The sequence below is a fragment of the Hemitrygon akajei genome, chromosome 13 (assembly GCF_048418815.1).
Source record: "Hemitrygon akajei chromosome 13, sHemAka1.3, whole genome shotgun sequence".
NCBI classification, from domain to species: domain Eukaryota; kingdom Metazoa; phylum Chordata; class Chondrichthyes; order Myliobatiformes; family Dasyatidae; genus Hemitrygon; species Hemitrygon akajei.
In genome coordinates this window covers 38,775,259-38,799,754 of record NC_133136.1, presented here as the reverse complement: position 1 = coordinate 38,799,754, position 24,496 = coordinate 38,775,259, and the positions used below count along the sequence as shown (strand labels likewise).

General features: G+C 41.8%; 1 protein-coding gene across 1 annotated transcript in view; it reads right to left on the bottom strand.

Moving 5' to 3' along the window:
• Nucleotides 1–24,496, bottom strand: part of LOC140738146 (uncharacterized) — a 60,498-nt gene that overhangs the window by 17,561 nt on the left and 18,441 nt on the right. The gene's annotated exons all lie outside the window — the stretch shown is intronic.

Below are 24,496 nucleotides of genomic sequence, written 5' to 3'. Positions count from 1 at the left end.
CACTAATACATCACCTGAAGTGCCATCCCAGATAGTCTGGGATGCCATGAAAGCATAATTGAGGGGTCAAATAATCTCTTACACAGCAAATCTCAATAGAAGATCCTGTGCAGATCGAGCAGACCTCATTAACCAGATTAAAGATGTGGATCAATTATATGCCCAAACTAAGAACCCTGAATTATACAAGAAGCGCGTTGAACTCCAAACTAAATTTAACCTTCTGTCCACTCAACCTGTCGAACGCCAACTTCTCGAAAGCAAGAGCCGCTTTTACATTCATGGGGATAAGTCTGGTAAATTCCTAGCCAATCAGCTGAGACGTTCTAAAGCCAAACAACATATTACAAAGATCCGGAAGGAGAACGGAGACTTTACATCGGATCATTTAGAAATTAATGACGCATTTAAAATTTTTTATTCTCTGCTTTATTCCTCTGAATCCCTGAATGACAATATCTCTGTGGATCAATTTTTACAGAATCTGAATATCCCCTCACTTTCATCTGATTTCAAAGTCAAACTTAATGCGCCTATATCACTAGAAGAAATATCTTTTGCAATTTCTGCACTGTCCTCAGGGAAATCTCCTGGACCTGTTGGGTTCCCTGTGGAATTTTATAAATCATTCTCCTCACTTCTTTCTCCTCAGTTACTTTCAGTATTATCTGATTCGTTTAACTACGGCAAATTGCCACCCTCTTTCAATGAGGCATCTATTATTCTTCTTTTAAAAAAGGGCAAAGACCCAACAGAGTGTTCCTCGTACAGGCCGATCTCTCTGCTCAATGTTGATGTAAAGATCTTAGCTAAAGTGTTGGCTCATAGATTAGAAACCATTATTCCCTCCATTATCTCTGATGACCAAACAGGCTTTATTAAAAACCGTCTCCCTTTTTTTAACATTTGGCGTCTATTTAATATTTTATACTCAGTTCCAACTGGGACTCCAGAATGTGTTATCTCCCTTGATGCGGAGAAAGCATTTGATCATATAGAGTGGAACTACCTTTTTGCAGTCTTAGAAAAATTTGACCTCGGCCAAAGTTTCATCTCTTGGATCCAATTGCTGTACCTGTGTCCTACTGCTTCTGTTTTAACTAACTTTCAGAAATCCCAAGTATTCAATCTCAAACATGGCACCCGTCAGGAATGCCCCTTAAGTCCCTTTCTCTTTGATTTGGCTATAGAACCTCTGGCGATAGCATTTCGAAAATGTCCTGAACTGACCGGGATTTGGAGAGGGGGTGTTGAACATAAAGTCTCTCTCTATGCTGATGACTTACTACTCTTTCTCTCATATCCGTCTACATCCTTACCTCTAATGTTTTCACTTCTTGACCAGTTTAGCCAGATCTCTGGCTATAAACTCAACTTACATAAGAGTGAACTTTTCCCAATTAATAAAGAAGCACAGGAACTAATATTTCGAGATCTCCCTTTTAAAGTAGTCCATAATCAATTTACTTATCTTGGAATTACAGTCACAAGGAAGTTTAAAGATCTCTTTCGTGAAAACTTTGTCAACCTTTCATATGCTACAAAACAGAGTCTGGTACAATGGTCACCTCTATCTATGTCCTTGGTAGGTCGTATCAATGTTGTCAAAATGTATGTTCTCCCCAAATTCTTATACTTATTTCAGTCTATCCCAATTTTTATTCCTAAATCTTTTTTTGATTCCTTAGACTCTATTATTTTGTCATATCTGTGGCAGAATAAGCGCTCTAGAATTAATAAAATCCACCTCCAAAAATCTAAAAAAGAGGGTGGCATGGCTTTACCTAACTTTTGCTTATATTACTGGGCAGCTAATATACGTTGTGCTGCCTTCTGGTCTTTCTTCCACGGTCAACCTGAGTGCCCTAACTGGGTGGCAATGGAGTTGAGCTCCACTAAAGAATTATCTATATCTGCACTTCTTGGCTCTGCACTCCCTAGCAGTCTGCCCAGATCAATAGCTAATCCTCTGGTTAGACACACTTTGCGTATATGGGCTCAGTTCAGGAAATGCTATGGTTTCCAGGGGTTTTCCATTTCTAGCCCTGTCGCACATAATCACCTTTTTTTACCTACCACGTTCGATTCAGCATTCCATGTTTGGTACAGGAAGGGCATTAGACATTTTGAAGATCTCTTCATTGATAACCGCTTCGCTTCTTTTCAACAGCTCTCTGTTAAGTTCAACCTGCCTAACGCTCACTTTTTCAGATATCTCCAAATCTGACACTTTACTGCTCCTTTAATTCCTAACTTTCCTGAAATGCCTGCGAAAAATGCTATGGACCTATTTCTCTCCACTAATCCACTAGGTAAAGGTTTAATTTCAATTATCCAAGATAAACTAGCAGCCTTACGACGGGCCCCTGTGGATAAAGTTAAAATGGCCTGGGAGCAGGATTTAAATATCTCCTTATCCGAGGAGAGCTGGGACTCAGTTCTCAAATCGGTTAACTAAACCTCTCTTTGTGCTCGCCATTGTCTCTTACAGTTTAAGATTGTTCATAGAGCCCATATGTCTAAATCTAAACTATCTCGATTCTACCCTGGCACTAGTCCACTCTGTGATAAATGCAAGAGGGGCGTGGCCTCTCTCATCCATATGTACTGGCTCTGTCCTAGCTTGGAGAAATTCTGGAAAGATGTCTTCACTACACTATCGGGTATTCTGAATCAGCACCTAGAACCTAACCCCTTAATTGCTCTGTTCGGTTTTTGGGGCGAGACAGATTTATGTCTGGGTCCGACCAAATGCCGAATACTATCTTTTGCCTCTCTCCTGGTGAGACACTTGATCCTCCTTAGATGGAGAGATGTTGCCCCGCCCACTCATGCGCAATGGCTTAACGACATTATGGCCTGCTTGGACCTCGAAAAAATTCATTATTCAGTTCTCAATTCGGATTTAAAGTTCCATAAGATCTGGGGGCCTTTTATCGAGTACTTTCATAACCTTCCTCTTGACTAGGGTTTTTTTTTCTTTTCAGTCCCTTGCTTTCAGCTCCCTTTTTTTTTCTGGTAGTAGGCATTATTATCCTCTGTTGCTAAGTGTATTTACAGTCTGGGAGTTTGACTGTCTGGACTTATACTCTCTATATTGTGTGGTGGTTGGTCTGGAATTGTTGTTTTTTCTTGTGTTGTGGGGTTTGGGGAGGACACTAAGCTCACTTGTCTTTAATTTAGGTGCTTTTTTGTTAAATTCTCTTCCTGTGTAGCATATTGTTATTGTATGCTTAACCTTGCTCTGTATTAATGCTCCTCATTGGGATTTGGGGTTTTTAATTTTGTAAAATGTTTTGAAAAACTAATAAAAAAATTAAAAAAAAAGGAGGGGGCCACGGGCGTAACAGTAGATACAAAAAGACTCAATGAATAAATAAATAAATAAACAAACAAATGAATATATAAATAAGTAAGCAAGCAAGCAATAAATATTGAAAACAGGAGATGAAGATTCCTTGAAAGTGAGTCCAGAGGCTGTGGGAACAGTTCACTGATGGGGCAAGTGAAGTTGAGTGTAATTATCCCCTCTGGTTCAAGAGCCTGATGGTTGAGGGTGAATAATAACTGTTCCTGAACCTGGTGGTGTGAGTCCTGAGGCCCCTGTACCTTCTTCCTGATGGCAACAACAAGCAAACCGCATGACCTGGGTGGTGGGGGTCACTGATGGTGGATGCTGCTTTCCTGTGTCAACGCTCCATGTATACTGTATGTGGTCAATGATGGGGAGGGCTTTACCCGTGATGGACAGGGCTGTGTCCACTACATTTTATAGGATTTTCCTTTCCAGGGCATTGGTGTTTTCATGCCAGACTGTGCTGTAGCCAGTTAATATACTCTCCACCACACACCTATAGGAAGTCTGTCAAAAGTTTAGATGCCATACCAAATCAGTATTGCCAAAGCTTTGCTATCATTCCTAAATTGTGATCCTATAAAGAACATAATCATACAAATAATTCCATCTGTAGTTTTTTTATAAAATTCAGCATGATTCCTTACTTCTGCATTCTATTAGTCTAATATTAAACTCAAGCATACTGTACACTTTGTTATGAGAAGTCTTCCCAACTTGCCCTGCCACCTATAAATTATAGTCCTGTACCTGACACTTTTATTATACTTGCAACAGGGGCAGACGGTGCTTGGGAACATCACAGCATTTTTCAGCTTGATGTTTACCTTTAAGTCATAGCATGCAGTTGTAAAAAATATATCATCTTACCTTCATCATCGCTGGGTTATAATTCTGAAAGCTCTAATTTATTGACTGTAGGGAATACCTTTGCCATAAAGATCAGGTGTACTACAAGAAGGATATTGCCTCCAATTCCTTCTTGTAAGGAAAAATAACTGGCCAAATTGTTCTCTAAAATATCACAAGAAATCCAGCAAAAATGGGTTAAATAATCTGAAGAGCTGCTACTACATTAGGCAGCCACCTACTGGTAGATGTTCTACATGACAAGCAACATCACCGTCAAACAAAAATTGGGAAATTCACTGCACTGTGACTGGCAATTATACAAAGGAAATGGTGTCATACATTCGCTATGCACAAACTTGTTTGTAAGAACGGTGAGATTATTTGTTCTGCTACCTATTCCATAAATATATATTGGTGTTCATTTTTGCAAGGAATTTTGACAATTGGTTTTAAATATGCAAATAACACAAACTTGAATGAACTAAATCATCCACATCAACGAATAATTGTTTTTTACTTAGCAGGCATCAAAAAGACTTGAAAAAGAATCCCAACAGAATACTTATAACAGAAATTCAGCGGAAGTTGTGAGAGAAATGGTTGCTCATTACCACTTACAAAATTTCACCAGGAGTTAAAACAGTTTGAAAGTCATTGGATCAAGCACAGAAAAGGGGATGCAACTGCAAGTTTACACATTCCAAAGGATTCAAGTGAAAATAGAAAGAGGGTAGATGACAAATCAGCTAACAATTTATATATTGGAAGAGGGTCACATTGAAGAATATTAATCCAGAGTTAACAGCCAGAGTTAAAGTGAACGACTTTCCATTTAGTCTTAAAGAAGGTTCCAAACAAAGATTCTGTGATCTCTGCAGCAAGGATTTCTGCTCTGAGGCTATTGGCCTGCAGTTCAAAGTTACCATGGTGATCAACAGCTATTCATTTTAAAGAGTTCCCACAGACAGAAAACCTAGAAGCAGTTTTTATTTACCTTTCAAAATATAATTTTGCAGATTTCTGTATCAGAATTGGAACAAACTGATTATAAGGAAAAATCATATTTCAATGAAGAGTTCTTACATCGAAATTTGTAAATTCCAAAAATGTACTTAAATCAGCTACAATATGAATTTCATATAGGTTTCTGTGGTCAGGTGATTTGCGAAGAATTACTTATGGGTCAGTTTGTCTTTCTCACACTTCAAGATGGTGGCCCATCCAGTCACAGAGGCCACTCCAGCTCTGGCAAATGGTGTCATTGTTCTCCCTTTACATCTTTCTTATGATAACAAGGCACTTTTGGATATCACACATGCAATTTTTTCTACTGAGGATATTTGAAACTGGACACCAGGCGGTTATCCAAAGGGAAGAGCAGCTGCAGCTCTAAACGAACCAATCACAATGGAGTGAATTTCGACCATCAGAATAAGGCACACCCCCATAGGACATATGCTGACTTTGCACCAGAGGGTGGGACACATTAGACCTGGTTTATACCAACATCCCTGGTGCACAGGAAGCTGCTTCCCATTGGATTTTCTGAAGACTTACCCGTGGCGCTAATTCTTGCACACCAACCACTGATTAAATCTGTCAAACCAGTTTGGAGATAAAGACTTGGACAGAGGACAATCTCAGTGTTACATGTGATGTCCTGGTTAAGATTTTTACTGCTATGCTATAGTTATTTCATTTTAGCAGTTCTGTAAGAGCAGTCTGTTCTGCTTTCAGCCTGTTTGTGTTCAAGCACAGATAAGAGGCTTGTTATTCAACTTAGGAATGTGCTGTCAGCCAATCAGGGAAGTGGAATTGGGAGAAGGTTCTAGAGAATGCTAGGCTGAAGGTCTTTGTTGGCAGGAGCTAGGAGAGGACAGGAGGAAAGATGTCTGAGGCACCCGTCCCTGTTGTACAAGGTGCTTTGTGCAGATGAATGGCTCCAAGAAGCTAAAATCAATAATCCCCTGGGAGACCCGTTTGTTTGAGGTGAATTTTAAGGGACCTTTGAATGGTGGTGTGTGCTTTCACGCAGATGAAGGGTCTAGCGCATGAATGAGAATTTCAAGATGAACTCCAACTTAAGTGCACTTAAGATTGTTTAAAAGTAATGGGCTCCTTTTGTTTATTTCTTTCTTTCATTTAATAGCTGTTTGCTTTAATTAACTATATTAACTATACTTTTTTATAAATTGGATGCAGTGGACGATCTATTATTTCTAGCTGGGGACAGTATATCACACAGCATTCACACAAACTGGAGTTTGGGTGGGCAAGACATCCCAACCTCACGGATTCAATGGGATCAAAGTTGTAAACATCCTAGACGCATGAAGCCAGGGAAAGGTGGAGTTTTCACTGCGGAATCCAGTGGCTGTTAGTGAGGGGCAAACGAGCTGTTTTTAGAGACACCCAGTTAAATGGGGTTTGATACAGAAAGTTTTGAAGGTTCGAAGTTCAAAATTTAATATCGAACTACAATTATGTCACCTTTTACAATGCTGAGATTTATTTTCATGTGGGGACAAGTGAAGATGAATGAAGTTATCCTCTTCAGCTCAAGAGCCTGATGCTTGAGGGGTAATAAATGTTCCTGACCTGGAGGTGGGAGTCCTGAGGCTCCTGTACCTTCCTCCTGATGGCAGCAATGAGAAGAGAGCATGACCTGGGTGGTGGGAGTCCCTGATGATGGATGCTGCTTTCCTGTAACAATGCTCCGTGCAGATGTGCTCAGTGGTCGGGAGGGCTTTACCCATGATGGACTCAGTCATATCCACTACTTTTTGTAGGATTTTCCATTACAGACAAGGTGTTACATATCAGGCTGTGACGCAGCTAGTATCACACATCTATAGAAGTTTGTCAAAGTTTTAGTCGTCATGCCGAGTCTTTGCAATCTCCTAAGGAAGTCGAGGCACTGCCATGCTTTCTTCATAATTACACTTACTCTCTGGGCCCAGGACAGATTCACTGAAATGATAGCACTAAGGAATTTAAAGTTGCTGACCCTCTCCACCTCTGATCCCCCAATTAGAACTGGCTTATGGACCTCTGGTTTCCTTCTCCTGAAGTCAATAATCATCTCCTTGGTCTTGGTGACATTGAGTAAGAGGTTGTTGTTGTGCCACCACTCAGTCAGATTTTAATACCCCCTTCTATATGCTGATACGTCACCATCTTTGATTTGCCCATGACAGTGGTGACATCAGCAAAGATAAACATGGCACTGGAGTTGTGCATAGCCATAGTCATAAGTGTAAAGTGAGTAGAGCAGGGAGCAAAGCACACAGCTTTGTGGTGCACTTGTGCATATGGAGATTATGGAGGAGATATTGTTACCAATCTGAACTGACTGGGTTTTGTAAGTGAGGAAAACGAGGATCCAATTGCACAGGAAGGTATTAAGGCCAACATCTTGAAACTTATTGATTAGTTTTGAGAGGATGAGAGCATTGAATACCGAGCTGTAGTCAATAAGGAGCATCCTGATGTGTGTGCCTTTGCTGTCCAGATGTTCCAGGGTTGAGTGAAGAGCCAATGAAATGGCATCTGCTGTGGACTTGTGCTGGTCGGTAAATTGGAGTGGATCCAAGTTGCTTCTCAGGCAGGAGTTGACACATTTCATCAGCAACCTCTCAAAAAGCATCATCACTGCGGACGTAAGTGCTTCTGGATGATAGTCATTGAGACAGGTTACCATAGACTGGAATATGCTCAGGGAGTGGCTATCTATAAACATGACATTAATGTCAATGTATATACAAGATCTGTGACTGGCTCTATAGAGAAGTGCACTGAAGACGTCTCTGTTAATAAACGGATCTATGTGAGTGCAAACCTGAAGCCAGGGGCCCAGGCAGAGCTGAGAAATCGTGACACTGCCTTCAGGTCAGAGAATAAGACAACTCTCATGTGAGCAAGAGCTGTGCTTTCCCGTGCCATCAGGAAGACAAAATGGGATTATTCTCAGAGAATTCACAGCCATTTCTGTGACACCAGAGACATAATGCACATGAGATTCTATCAAACATCTTCAATATCTCTCTGGAGCAGTTCACTGTCCCCGCAGGCTTTAAGGTGACCACCATCATCCCGGTGCCCAAGAATACGACAGTAACCTGCCTCAGCACTGACCATCCAGTGGCACTGACGTCAACAATAATGAAGTGCTTTGACTTGCTGGGTATGGATCATATTAAACCCCATCTTTCTGCTACATTGCATCCTTTCCAGTTCACTTTTCACTCCAATCAGTCCACTGATGATGTCATAGCCTCTACACTCCACTCTGTCCTGTCCCACCTGGAAAATGGTGCCTCAAATGCCAGGATGCTCTAGATCCTGGAATTCTTGACAGTAAGGTCACAGTCTGCATGAGGGCAGAAACATCTCTAGCTTCATACGCTGAGCACCAGCACTCTCAGGGCTGTGTGTTCAGCCCGTTTCTGTCCACACTGTTGACACATGACTGATCAAACCAAATCATCAAGTTCACTGATGACACAACAGTGGTTGGCATCAACAATGATAATGAGACTCGTACAGAGAGGAGGTAGAGTGGTTGGTGGAACGGTACGAGCACAGCAACTTGAGTCTCAACATAGACAAGACCAAATAAATGATTGTGCAATTTCAGAAGGTGCAGGCTGATCACTCCTCACTGTACATACACAGCTCCTCCGTGGAGAGAGTTAGGAGCTCCAAGATCTGGGAATGCTCATAATGGACAATCTCACCTGGCCCCTCAAGGCCTCCTGTCTGATCAAGAAAGCTCAACAGTATCTCCACATCATGGGGAGATTGAGACAAGTGGGGCTCCCTGGATCATCGGGGTCTCTCAATCACCCATCTGAAATATTTATCAGGAGCACTGCATACGCAGGGCCCTTAACCTTGTCAATGATTCCTCCTGTTAGTCTAACAATCTCTTTGACCATGATCATCAGCCAGGTGATACCGTAGCATTAAGACAAGAACTGTTAGGATGGGCAACAGCTTCTTCCCCCAGATCATAAAACTACTGAACTCCCTGTCACCAACCAAGTCTCATCGCATATGAAGTGCCAGTTGCATTATACTGTTTTGTTAAATTTGTATCGGATATTCAACTTATTATTTGTTAATCGATTTGTTGTAGTGTTACTTTATGTGTTGTGTGTGTGAGTTATATTTGCTGTGTTGTGCACGTTCATCCAGAGGAATGTTGTTTTGTTTGATAGTGTGCAGGTATATAACTTACTTACTTTACTTTATTGTCACCAAGCAATTGATGCTAGAGCGTACAATCATCACAGCAATATTTGATTCTGCGCTTCGCGCTCTCTGGAGTACAAATCGAAGTAAATATAATAAAAATTTAAATTAGAAATCATAATTAGAAAATAGAAAAGTCAGTCAGGTCAGGTCCGGATATTTGGAAGGTACGGCCCAGATCCGGGTCAGGATCCGTTCAGCAGTCTTATCACAGTTGGAAAGAAGCTGTTCCCAAATCTGACCATATGAATCTTCAAGATCCTGAAACTTCTCCCAGAGGGAAGAGGGTCAAAAAGTGTGTTGGCTGGGTGGGTCTATGGTCGAGTCACAACAAACTGAACTTGAACTTGAACTCAAGTACCAGACCAAAGTCAGTAAAATTTCAGGATATTTTACGGTGACGACTTCATAAGTATTTAAGGTTTACATTGGTTCATGTGCCTTCAGTTTGATTGCATTGGGCAAGATTGCAGCTGTTGAAGTTAAACTGGGTATTGACTGCTGTTTCTCAATGTTTCTTATTGGCTACACAGGCACTAAAGTCATAAACCGTGGAGAGATACCATGGAGAGCAGTCTAACTGGCTGCATGGGACTGCACAGGATCGCAATCACCTGCAGAGAGTTGTATAATTAGTCAGCTCCATCATGGGTACTAACCTCCATCTCAAAGAGCGGTGCCTGATAAGGTGGCATCCTCACCCAGAACATGCCCTGTTCTCATTGCGACCATCAGGAAGGAGGTACAGGAGCCTGAAGGCACACACTCAACAATTCAGGAACAGATTCATCCCCTCTGCCATCTGATTTCTGAATGGGCATTGAACCCGGGAAGACCATCTCATCACTTTTTATATTTTTATTTTTGCACTACTTATATTTATTGTAATACAGGTTTAGTTCCTCTATTGTTCTGCGTACCAGATTCATAATACAGGTAGAGTGTAGCACCCACAGGAAAGGCCTGTGAATGTTCATCCTGATCGGAGGATTGAGAAGGGAGTGAGCTCATGGAAATGGTCCTAAAACTGATGGATTAAACTCAAAGAGCCAATTGCTGAATTTGAACACACAGCAGTGGTTGGCCTTATCAAGAACGATGACAAGACAGAGTATGGGGAGGAAGTGGAGCGGCTGATGGATTGTTGTGAGAAGAACAATCTAAGCCTGAATGTGGAGAATACAAAGGAAATGATTGTGGACTTCTGGAAGGTGCAGATGAACAATTGCCCTCTGCGAATACATTGCTCCTTTGTGGAGAGAGTTAGATGCACCAAGTTCCAGGGAGTTCACATTACGGAAGACCTCACCTGGTCCCTTAATATCACCTCGCTGAACAAGAAGGCAGAGCAACGTCTGGAATTCCTAAGAAGATTGGGGCAAGCAAGGCTCCCAATCCACATCTGAACTACGTTTTACAGGAGCACCATTGAGAGCTTCCTGACAAGATACATCTCCACCTGGAATAGGAGCTGTTGAGCATCGGACCGGAAGTCCCTACAAAGGAATGTGAGAGCAGCTGAGAGGGTCATAGGGGTCTCCCTACCATCAATTGGGTCATTTATCAGGAGCACGACATTCATGGGCCCCTTAGTATTATTAAGGCTCCCGCCCATCCACCCAGCATCCTCTTTGACTTTCTACCATCAAGTAGGAAATGGCGATGCATAGAAACAAGAACGATCGAGATGAGAAACAGTTTCATTCTTCATGCCATTAGATTCTGAACACCTGGACACTTCATATTCAAAGTGCCACTGGTTAATCAGTTCCATACCTTACAATATTTTATATTAATGCACTTCAGTTTGTTGGTTATGTGTGATTCATTTGTAGATTTTATCCTTACCTTCATAAGTTATTGTGTGTTATGTGTGTTACGTGATTTACACTCTGGTTCGAAGAAAAGTTGTCTCGTTTCTCTATACATTACATGGTTTTATATGTTGTATACATGTATGTAGTTAAATGCCAATAAACCTCACTTGACAATGCTCAGCTATGTGGAATAATAAATAGGAGATCTAAATGAAATGTGCAGAATAGTGCACTCGATCAACAAATTATAATTTATGGATAGTTTATTGAACCAATGTTCCTGGCCAAAAAGTGGCTTCAAATAGCTTGTGTTTTTCAGGGCAGAAATTATCTAATGGAGAAGGTAAAGGAAATAATCACTTCCTGGTGGAATACTTTTCCATTAAACCAGTTACTTCCATGTGCTGTTCATATTGATGAACCTGCTTTTCCCCATCTTGAGGCACGTACCAAATCACAGGAAGAGCAACAATAGATTTCACTATTTACACAAACCCAATGGCAATGCATGTTGGAGCTTTCAGGTGAAACGATGATCATTGTTGAACAGTCACAGTGCAACTACAAGTCTGTCACCCTACTTGGTTGATTTAAGCACGACTACTGAAAGGAACACACTGCCAACATCATGACACCTAACTGGGCAGTTACAAAATGGACTCTAGGCAGTAACTTTCTAAAATGTGTTAGATTATTTTTACTTATTGAATGGGTTGTTTTTAGGATAAAGGTGTTTCTGGCAAGGACAGTTTTATTGCCCATCCCTAACTGGCCTTGAGAGAGTTTTGACAAGAGTAATAGTAATCGCACCACTTGTTAGGCCACAACAGAGGACATTTATGAGTCAGCTAAACAGTGTGGAATGGATCTGAGTCTGAATTCACAAGTAGGGCAGGTAAGTAAGACAGACATTTTTTCTCCAGAAGATATTAGAGATCAGAGCCATCATTGTGAAGACTAGTTTCTGTTCAACCCCTAATATTCCTGAATATTAAGTGAAATTAAATTCCACAGCTACTGTGCTGAACTCAGGTCCATCACTCTGGATTGCTGCTTTGGTAACATAACTCCACGCTGCATCCATGTATGGTGAGCATGTGAAAGGAGAACTATCGAAAGTTCCTTCAGCTCTGAGAAACTCCTTGTAAATTGGCTTTCACCACACACATCACTGAAATGGAAGCACCTTCTGTATTTAAGACGACAATTACTGGAGAAAAAAAAAGAAAGCCAATCAATAATCAGACAGGAAATGTAGATAATATAGACAGCATCCTTATATTTTTCAGTGAGCAAATTCTGTTTAGTGATCTCAAGATATTTTAAAGGATTCAACAATAACTTATATGCAAGAGATTTCAATTAGAAACAGAAAACACAGTAAACATACTGCTGATCGGTTTGCAAATGATTGAGAAAGATGAGTCATCCTTTGGGTGGAGGAGGCTCAGCAGATCAGTGTGCAGTGTTTCTCACCCTGTGAAATATATTTCAGGTAAATGGTCATTTGTTCCTTGGCAGCAAGTGGCTCGTCACCCTTTCCAGAGCTGAATGTTTCATTAATAATGAAACCCACCAGTACCGTCAAACTGACCTTCAAAAGTGAACTTTAAAACAACCTTCTCCACAATTTGTAATGATATTTTAAATTTTTGTTGCTTTACTGAAACTTTTTGCAATGATATGTTCATGTTGTCTTGAAAAGTAATCAAAACACAAACACAAATGTGGTTTATTGTCATGTGCACTAAGATGTAATAAAAAGATTGCATTTGCTTGCTATCATACATAAGTACATTGAGGAGGTAAAAAGAGAAACAGAATGCATTGTATTTGTGGTGAACTAGATATACCTGTCTGGACTGCTCCTGTGGCTCCTCCCACAGACCCCTGCTGACTGCTCCTGTGGCTCCTCCCACAGACCCCTGTATAAAGACGACTGTGGCCTGTTGCCCTGCCTCATTCCCCAGGATGTAGTGTTGTTCATTCTTCCAGTCAATAAAAGCCGATACCTCGCTTCCTACGTCTCAGCGTGAGTTATTGATGGTGCATCAGTATTGCAGTTACAGAGAAAGTGCTGGTAGACAAATGAGGTGCAAAGATCATTGACAAAGTAGATTGGGAAATCAAGAGTTCATGTTTTAGTGTATGGAAAGTCTGTTCAGGAGTCAGTGGGATGGAAACCATCACAGAGATTGCTACCACAAGGGCAGGAATGTCTGCTGGATGTTGTGGGTTTAGACGTTTCAAACGGGACAGAAAATGAGGTAAAAGAGATGGAGGACTGGGATTGCTAATCAGGGATAGTATCAGAGATACAGAAAGGGAGGATGTCCTGGAGGGATCGTTTACTGAGTTGTGTAGATGGAAGTCAGAAACAGGAAGGGAGTAATCACTCTTTTGGGGGTATTCTGCAGACAAACCCCCTCCCCACCCAGTAGCAACAGGGACACTGAGGATCACATCTATAGGTAAGCAGATTTTGTAAAGGGGTAAAAATAACAGTGTTGTTGTCAAGGGTGACATTAACTTTAGGATAGATAAGTCCCTGAAGTCGAACGGGAAATGCTTCAGATTTCAGTTGCAAGTGAGGGAAGAGATTGCTTCACCTCTTTGATGTTCTTTGCATTTCCTTTGGCCACAGGAGTTAAACCAAATGTTCTGAAGATGGTAAACGTTATTCCTTTGTTCAAGAACGGTACTAGGGATAACACTAGGAATTACAGACCAGTGAGTCAATTGTGGTCAAACCATTGGAGAGGATTCTTAGAGACAGGGTTTACAAGTGCAACACTCTCACCGGCCTCGTACACCAACTTGGCTCGTTAGTAACTCTGCTAACAGCCACGTGACTCAGTGGAGAGAAGGCCGCCTTTCATAAGCAATACACGTCTAGTGTCGGTATGATTTGGGGTTCAACCAAACAGGAACATCGGGATGTTACAATTAAAGGAATCACTAAGAGTGAATGCTGTGTAAATACTGTCCATACACAGATATCAGTGGCCCAGAAATGACAGATCGTACAACAGCATAAAATTATATAGAAAGTATATTTACCAATTTTCAACTTCATGAAACAGTTAACAGAGAAACAAAAATAAAGCTAAAGGGGCCCATAACAGTTAAACCAGTCTAACTGTTACATCAGGATTGGCGCTCAGTTCTGTAGTAGCTGGGTGATTGCTGTACTCATGGTAGAAAACTGCAGAAATAAAATACCTCACAGCATAACAGTAGAAATCTTAAACAGGGCATTCCATTTCCCCACCCCCCACCAAAAATAATCATGTCCACATGTCTTTAAAATTTAGTAAATCATTATCAATTACACAATATTCAAATAAATGTTGTGATCTCTGTAAATGGCAGTAACAGATCTCACTACTGGGATGGATACAACACTGTTTATCCCGTGCATCAGATGCCAGCCTGTCTGGGGGCTTCTTGACTCTCTGAGAACTTATCTTTTCTTCAGCTTCCTCAGCCTCAGGCACTTCTTGTGACGGTTCCTGTTCACTCATGGTTGCCTGACCCTATCTATCACTCTGATACAGGTCCCCCAGCCCCCTGACTGAATTCAGCTTCATCCTCAATCATATTGGAGCCCATTTTGCCCTCACTGTCAATTATCATGTTGGCCTGTCCACTGATAGAAATCACTTATCACATCTTGGGGAGTTTGCAAATAAATCATACAATACTCCCAGTTCCTCATCCTCTGAGACTGTATTGTATTCCGTGGTCGGTCTCTTTTCAGGTCTTTCCACTGGAATCACACTATTGTCAGCAGTTTGACTTTCTGTTCTCCTTCTGTGCAGAGTTCTCCTACCAGGTGTAGTTCTGTGTCAGACTCTGGGTCAACACGTACTTCATGCCCTAAAGCAAGAAGGAGATTCTGATGGAGAATTTTGACAGGACCATTCCCATCTTCTGGCTTCACCTGGAAACTGGCAAATCGGCATCTGGCTCTCCACTACGTAAGGTGTGGACACCCAACGGTCGGCCAATGCATGCATACCTGGTAGCTCCAAATTTCTTATTAACACTCTGTCTCCAGCAATCAGTTCAGTGAACCTAATCTTTTGATCATTTATCCTCCTGTTTCCTTGGTAGCAGAAACCACTGCTAGATCATAAGCTCTTTACAGTTCTTTCTTCATGCCAGACACATACTTTGAGTTACTTCTTCTGCAGTAAGTCTTCACTGTTGGCTCCAAAACAGATATACACAGGTAATCTTGCTTCACGTCTGAATGTCAAATAATGTGGCAAGCAGTCAGTAGCTTCATTCTGTGTACAGTTGTAGCAGTGTACCAAATGTTCTATATGCTGACTCCACTTGTTCTTTTTGTTGGCATCCAGAGTTTCAAGCGTGTCTAACAATGTCCCGTTGAAACTTTTAGGCTGAGGATGACCCTGAGGGTGATATGGCGTGGTCCTTGACTTCTCAGCTCCCAGCATGCTCAGTAACCCATGTAGGAGCTGACTCACAAAAATCCCTTCCCTGATCACTGTGTACTATTCCTGGGAGGCCGTAAACAACAAAATACTTTGCCCAGAACATTTTGGCAACTGTGGCTGTTCTCTGATCCTTTGTGGGGAAGCCTTGAGCATTTCAGGTGTGGTGATCCAAGACATTTCCAACATTACTGGAATCAGTCTCTGTGGAGAGGAGATCCAAACACACTAACTAAAGTGGTCCCGTGCTTTGTAAATGAGGTAATGGAGCAACTCTCGTAGGCAGTGTCTTCCTCCGAATACATCAGATGCACAACTTACAGTATTCTTCAACCTCAGGTTTCATTCGGGCCAATAGCACCGGTCTCGTACCAATCCATGGGTCTTGGCCAACCCCAGATAACCTGAATAATCATGAAGTGACTTTAGTACAATATTCTGTTATGGCACAACTAGAAGCTCCCAAATGATCCACAGCTCTACCATGCCAAATTTCTGTCTCTTATTTCCTCTCTGTGGAAAACTAGCACATTGCTTTAACACCAGAGGCAGGAATGCCCTTCCTCTCTCCGTCCATTTCCGGCACCTCATTCAAACGTCAGGACAATGCACCTGCATCAATGTTCCGACTCCATGCCGATATTTAAGGCTGAAATCATCAGCAGATAATGCCAGCAACCAGTGAAATCCTGTGGCATTCAACTTCGTCAAGGTCAGGATACAAGTTAGTGGATTATTGTTAGTTCTCAACTCAAACTTGGCATCATATCGATAGTTACTTAACTTATCCAACATGGCCCATTTCAATGACAGAAACTCCAATATGTGTGCAGCATAGTTTCGATCGGATGGTGATAGACTTCGGCTGACAAAAGTCAGAGGTCTCACCCCTTTCCCTTGGTCCTGATACAGAACACTGTCGAAGCCTCACAGCTGGTGTCTGTATGCAGTACAGATGGCAACCGGGGTTTGCAAAGACCAGCACAGCTGTGTCAGTCAGCAACTCTTTCAGCAGCTGAAAGACCCCTTCACATTTTGCATCCCATCTTCCCCTGAAAGGCTCTGAATGGCTAAGATCAACCTTGCCTTCTTTTCTTCTCATTCTCCTCCCTTTCTTCCCCGAGGGTGGGTAACCACACAGAAACTGATTCACAGAGTGGCTTTCTCTGGAGTAGTCCTTCACAAATCTCCAGTGGTACCCTCAAAATCCAAGGAATGAACGTAGTGCACTCACATTCTTGGGCCTTGGACATGTGGTCACCTCCTCTATCTTGGATGGTCTGTAGCCTCTTCATCCTGTGAGACATTTGGCAATTTTCCAATGACAGTTTTAAAACTTCCCTGTGGCTTTCAGGCAGTTTAGCGCCTTCTGTAGCCTCATCTCATGCTTGTCCAGTGTGGACCCGAACACTATGAGATCATCCAGGTACATCAGTATCGCAAGCAAGTCTCCGTATGTCCGGGGTGGATGTGACTGGGGTCCTGCCAAACCTGTGAGTTTGGAATGTCTCACCCACCTGAACACCGGTTTGTGTGAATAGTGTGTAATTTACTGTTCCATGCGATCACCTGTTGGCAAGAAATAACAATTCATACACTGCATAGAGCTATAAAGAAAGTATATTTATAAACATTAACTGAACCAAACAGTTATTGAAGAAAAGAAAAAAACAAAAGGCCTATTATAATTAAACAGTCAAATGTGCTCGAGTGGCGCTCAAATTTTCCAAAAGCCAACACAGCACCATCACATACTCTCCGACACCCGGTCGAGTTCCCCCTCTTGGTCTCCGTCAAATCTCCCTTCCCAGCGTCCTTCAGCTTCCACAGATGCTAACAAATATCCTCCATCTCTGCGCTGCCAATTGCCAAGACCTTTCTCTGAAATGAGTGTCCTCTGTCACTCGGATGGTGTGGCGAGTACTCTTGGAACAACCCACATCAAACCCATCCATAGAAAAGACATCTTCGAACTTCAACATCTTCTCTGTCAGTCTCCTTTTCCAGCTTCCAGGCACCAGGAGTCACCAAAGTTGAATGACTTGGCCGTCAAATTTCCTGCTCCAGGAGATGTTCCCTCGCCTGCTTTTCTCACAGGTAAACTAGAGATTATAGTCACTGGGAAAAGATGTGCCATTGGCATCCCCTCCTGAGGGTGACCTCCCTCTCTGAGGTGTTCCTGACAATCACTGTCATCCTGTTTACCTGTACAACCGATGGCTTCTACAGTTCGGGCCTCACCAATACCCCAGCAGTAAACGTGACTCCTTTTCGTGGTTTTCCAGGGCATCCAGGAGGGCCTTAGCATCAGGCATTCGGTGAAATCTGGGTGTTTCCTGTCACTCTAGCTACATTCCCAGGCCATTACACGATGGGTTTCGACTGAGTGTATCAAACAATTTCTTGTCTGTGCTCATCATCTGGCCTAGGATGGACTTGTACATTCTCAAAAACAGCACTGAACACCAGGTGAATGGGCAGGGTTTTCAGAAAGCTCTCTCCAATTCTTTCCTTGCAGGTTCCCACTCGCCTCCTCACAATAGTATTTGTTCCCACAAGAACTGATGCTTCACCCTTCCCAACTGGGTCCAGACAGACCAACACTAACATATCAGGGATCTCAGCTACTCCCACATCTGCCTCTGAAAACTCCAGCTTCAACGACAAGTAACCCTGATGTGGGTAGTCATCAGTACTAAGGCCTCAGAGCTCGAGGGCACTGAGCGGCGTCAACGGTAAATACCATTGTAGAAGGATCTGTACAGCAGAGTAGCCTGAGAACCTGTGTCAATATGGCTCTTGCATCAGTCCCCTCGATCCTTTACAGAACTGCACAGATCTGTATATCGGCGAGACAAGACAACCACCTCACAAACGGATGGCCCAACATAGGAAGCTCACACCTCAGGTCAAGCCTCAGCTGTATGTCGGCACCTAAAGGACAAGGGACACTCCTTTGATGACAGCAATGTGCACATTTTGGACAGGGAGGACGTGTGGTTTGAAAGCAGGGTTAAGGAAGCCATCTTTGTCAAAGTGGAACAGCCATGCTTGAAAAGAGGGGGTGGGGCACGACACCACCTATGAGCTACTGATAATGCAGTCCCTATGTCTCTACCCCAGCATCTCCACAATAGTTCACACCTTCTTTCCCACAAAGATAAGACTAATGACCCTCTCATTACCTCTACAACTCTTTTTTGTAATTTATCTTTTTATTGAAGTTCATCAAACATTTCCACAAGATGTATTTCAGACATTGTACATATATATCATATAATCATATATATCACAAAATCTCCATGAAGTATTTATCTGGGGTATACATTTATAGAAAAGAGTGGAAAGAAAAAACAAGCAAAAGGAAAGAACTATGTACAAGTAGGGAGTGATCTTTTTTTTTACAACAGATTCATTGATTTGTGAGAATAAAATCAGGCCTATGAGGCATTATGTAGTTAAACCATTTTCCCAGTATGAATCAAATTGTTCCAGCTTATGATTAACAGATGATGTTATCTTCTCCATTTTGTAAATGTCCATTGTAATTTCCATCCATGCATTTAAAGTTGGGCTCTCCTGTGATAACCATTTCCTAGTAAGAGTCTTTTTACCAGCCACAAACAGTATATTCATTAAATATTTATCTCTTTTCAACCATTCTTGAGGTATATATCCAAAATATATGGTCTTACTCTCCAAGGGTATTTCACATTTAAGGATGTCTTGTAGAGCATTGTGTATCCCCCCCCGCCTCCAATAGTTTTTGATAACAGGGCAGTCCCAAAAAATATGATAATGATTTGCATTTTGATTTCCACAATTTCTCCAGCAAACAGGGAGGTTACTATCATAATGGGATTTCTGAGAGGGTGTAATAAAATATCTTATCAAGTTTTTCCATCCAAACTCCCTCCATTTCTGTGAATTGGTACACTTCCATTGATATCTCCATATTGTTGTCCATTCTTCCTCAGATATAATTATCCCTCCTTCCTTCTCCCATTTTGTTTTAATGTATGAAGTCGAATGTGTTTTAAGATTTGACAACCCCTTATACATGCTTGAAATGATTCTACTACCGTTATCTGAATTATATGCTTTTCTAAAGAGCTCTATCAAGATGTATTTACCTTGGTTACATTTTTAAACATCTTATTAACATATTGTCATATCTGTAAATACCGATAAAAATCCTGTTTTTCTAATAAGTGTTTCTCTTTAATCATTTCAAAACTGAACAGTGTTCCTTCTTTCATTATGTTGCAAAGAACTGTTATTCCTTTAGCTGTCCAGTCTTTAAATCTAGCATCCAATTTATTTGGTCTAAAATCTGAGTCATATGTACACCATTTAAGAATTGCAATATCTCCCTCTAGATTATATTCTTTTATAGTAGTTTTCCATATTTTAAGAGTCAATTTCACCCATGGGTTATCAATAGTACTTATGTATCTTTGCAGGTTGTGATCAGCCAAAATTGCTTGTATGGGGATGGGAAGTACCCGCTCCTCAATGTTTTTCCATTGAGCGTCATATGATGGGTTGCACCAACATATCACAGCTCTCAACTGTGCTGCAAAATAATAATCTCTAAGAGAAGGCAAGCCCCATCCTCCCTTTTCCTTTGCTAATTGCAAAGTTTTGAGATAAACTCTAGGCCTTTTACCCTGCCAAATATACCTTGATAGCATCTTGTTCCATTCATTGAATTGATTTTGATTAATCTCTATTGGTAGGGTCTGAAAGAGATATAACAGTCTGGGCAGTATATTCATTTTAATAGACTCAATCCTTGAACTGAGACTGAAAAAAGGAATCAGGTTCCATCTTGCCTCATCTTCCTTAATTTTTTTATATAAAAGCTGATAATTACATTCTGATAATTTTGCCAAATCTTTTGGCATAATGATGCCCAAATATTTGAAAGACTCTGTGTGCCATGCCCAGGGATATCTACTTTCAATTTCTCTTGGTGGGCTATAGTAATATGAAAGTAATTGGGTTATATCTATGTTGATCTTGTATCCTGATAATTGACCATATTGTTCAAAGGATTGCATCAATTTAGGTAAAGAGTATATTGGTTGCCCTAGATAGATCAAAATGTCATCCACATAACAAGCCAATTTATGCTCTGTCCCTTTAATAGTAATTCCCCTGATATCTTCATTTTGTCTGATGTATTGAGCTAATGGTTCCAGATATAACGCAAAGAGTAGTGGTGACCATGCACAACCCTGTCTCGTGCCCCTTTCTAGGGTAAGACTATTTGATAAATATCCATTGATTTTAATCCTAGCAGTAGGATTGTCATATAGTGTCTGTACAGTTTTAATAATTGTGTCTAGGAAACTAAATCTATGTAAAACTCTGTAAAGAAAATTCCAATTAACCGAATCAAATGCTTTTTCAGCGTCCACGCTTATCACTATTGCTTCAATTTTATTTTTTTGTATATGATCCATAACGTGAAGTATATTGTCCTTCGTATATTGTCTTGAGTCTGGCGTTGTCGTATAAAACCTGTCTGATCATTATGTATCACTATGTGTAGAAACTCCTCTAATCATTTGGCCATGATGGAGGTAAATAACCTATAATCTACATTAAGAACAGATATTGGTCTAAATGACCCGCATTTCATTTTATCCTTGCCTTCTTTCAGTATAGCTGAAATTATCGCTTCCTTCCAACTGGGTGGCATTTGTGCCTTTTTTAGAGCCCAGTTCAGTGTGGGGAGTAAAACTGGAATTAACTCATTTTAAAGTTCTTTGTACCACTCTGCTGTTTACCCATCTGATCCTGGTGACTTGCTTAATTTAAGCCTACTAATTGCAGCTTTTAATTCAACTTCAGTACAACTCTTAATGACCTGCAGGTGATTGCTATATCTTTATACCGCTCACAGAGTTTATAAATCGGAGAACTACCTTCCATGGATCAGAACTGAGGACACCTCTTGGATGAGAGGTGAAATGGCCTCTGGACAACACAGCAAGTCCAGTTGCCTTGATTTGCTACTGCTTGACCTGGATGACTGAGAATCTTCATAGAGAATGAGAAGAAACTTGATGGTGGAGTTTAAGATGATGAGAAACAAAGATAGTGGACAGCCAGTGCCATTTTTTCCCATTGTGGCAATATTTAATATGAGAAGATATAATTTAACATGATTGAAGGAAAGTACAGGGGGAAATGTCAGAGACAGGTTTTCTACACAGTTGGGTGGTTATTGCATAGAATGCACCACTGGGTGTGGTGGTAGAGACAGTTACATTAGGGATATTTAAGATAATCTTAGGTACGCACATGGAAAAAAGGAAAATGGAGGACTATACGGGAGGGGAGAATTAAATGGACCTTGGAGTAGGTGAAAAGGTTGGCACAACATCATTGGTCAAAGGGCCTGTATTGTGCTGTACTATTCTGTGTTCTTTGGAGACATAGCAAATCTTCTCAACTCTCAATGAAATGGAGCCACTGCTGTGCTTTCTTCACGACTGCATCAGTGTTTTAGGCACAAGACAGATCCTCAGAGATATCAATGTGTAGGAACTGGAAGCCGCTCATCCTTTCCACAGCTGACTCCTCAATGAGAACTGGTGTGTCTCATCCCAACTTCCCCTTCTTGAAACCCACAATCAATTCCCTGGTCTTGCTGATGTTGAGTATGAAGTGGCCGTTGTGACACCAGTCAGGGGCCAATCTATCTCATTTGTATAAGCCTTCAGAAATTATATTTCCTTCAGAAATTCTGCCAACAACAGCTTACTGACTGAGGAATCACTTGTACATTCCTACTCTCTTTGTTATGTCATTTAAAGCCAAGCACTAATGTTCCAACTTTTGTTTTCATTTTGATTGTTCATTTGATAGCAGTTGCCATATGATTAATATGTTACCAGCTTTAGTCATAAATACATAATGGTGTATAGCTGTTGGTCCAGAACAGGTGATGTTCACTCCTAGGAACTTGCAGGTCTCAACCTTCTCAACCTCAGCATTGTTGATGAAGATAGCAGCTGATCAAAACCTTCCTTCCTGACATCAATGACCAGCTCTTTTGTTCTGCTGAATTGAGGAAAAGATTGTTGTCATGACAGCATGTTACTAAGCTCTCAGTCTCCTTCCTGTATCCGAGTTCATCATCATTTGAGATAGGGGCCACCATGGTGGAGGTAGAGCAGAACCTGGCCACAGAGTTTGAGTGTACGGGGATCTGAGGACCCTGTGCAAGTAGGGGGCTGAGGACACAGCCTTGTGCAATGAGAATAATCATGATGAAGGTGTTGAGCCTACCCTACTGGTTCCAGTTTGTTGGTCAGGGAGTCAAGGATCCAGATGCAAAGGGAAGTGCTGAGTCCCAGATCGAGGAGTTTGGAGATGAGTTTGCTTGGATTTATAGCAATGAAGATGGAGCTGTAAACAATAAATAATAGTCAAACCTAGTTGTATTTACTGTCCAGATTCTCCAGGAGATGGCATTGCTGAAGACCATTTTCAGAAGTAGTGAATTGCAGCATCAAGTTTGTCTGGGAGGCTGGAGTTAACGTCTAGTATGTAGCCCCCTGGCACGCCTTAGGCTCGCTCAGCTCGCTTCCGTCTGGGGGGAGCAGCCTTCGGCCCCGCCAAACTGGATAATCAGCTTGTGTGGATGCTGTGTGATGTCCCCACCCCGCCAAATAACAGACAGTACACCATATGCGATTAAATGATTACACTTTATAGATATTACTAGAACTAATTGATTAAGAACAATACAGTAAATATGAAGGAAAAGAAATTAACGAAAATGTGCCAAACTTATCAAAGTCCAAACCCCTTCGAGCACAACCATTGGAGCTCAATTCATCAAGTCTTCTGGCTACCATTCGATCCCTCCTTCCTCCTCGACTCGTAGCTCAGGACCACCCGAAGTGATCAACCAAGCACCCCCGGCACGTCTGTCTTCGTCTCCTCTCCTCACCAAAAATCCTGGCCTCGGAACCCACCACCCGGTTCGGGGACCGTTCCGTCGCCCAGCTTACAGCATCACGTCCTCTCCCTCTCACCCCCTCGCGCAAACTCCCCAAATGCCCGCCAACACTAGTTTACAGCCCCCCAAGACGGAATAACATTAATCCCAATTGGTTAAAAATGAATACAATTCTCGTTATCAGTAATTTTAACCCAAACAAACCGCAAGAGAAAGCACTTATCATAACAAAGACGCATTCCTACTTTTAACAAAACAAAGAAGCCATTTTGATTAACACACGCAGTAACAAATAAAGAAGAAACCCCCTTACACCAAGAAGAAACCCCTAGAAACCCCCTTACACTCTCCCCCCACCAAATTTAGTCATGTCCTCATGACTACTAAATAACTCGTCAACCCTTCCTGCCAACACAAACCCTAACCCAGGCACAAACAGTGACTTTGCTCCCCAAACTGTAGACCTGACTCCCTGTTCCTCAGGTGTTACATAGGTCAACTTATCTGGGAGTTTCCTAACACTCCAAGAGCTCCATACCCCCTCACCTAAACCCTTCAGGCTCGGGAATACCTCGGGTCTGCTTGCCAACTCCTCTCTCAACCTCTCACTTGTGCCCTCACCGCAACTCGAAGCCCCCTTGTCCCGTGACCCGGGCCCCTCTGTAGCCCAGGCTGCCCACAGCTAACCCTCCCCACTACACCTGACTCAGTGGGCGAAGGGCTAAAGGTCTCTTCCTCAATCAAGGGGAAGTTAGAAAAAGGCAGCATGTACCACACATCC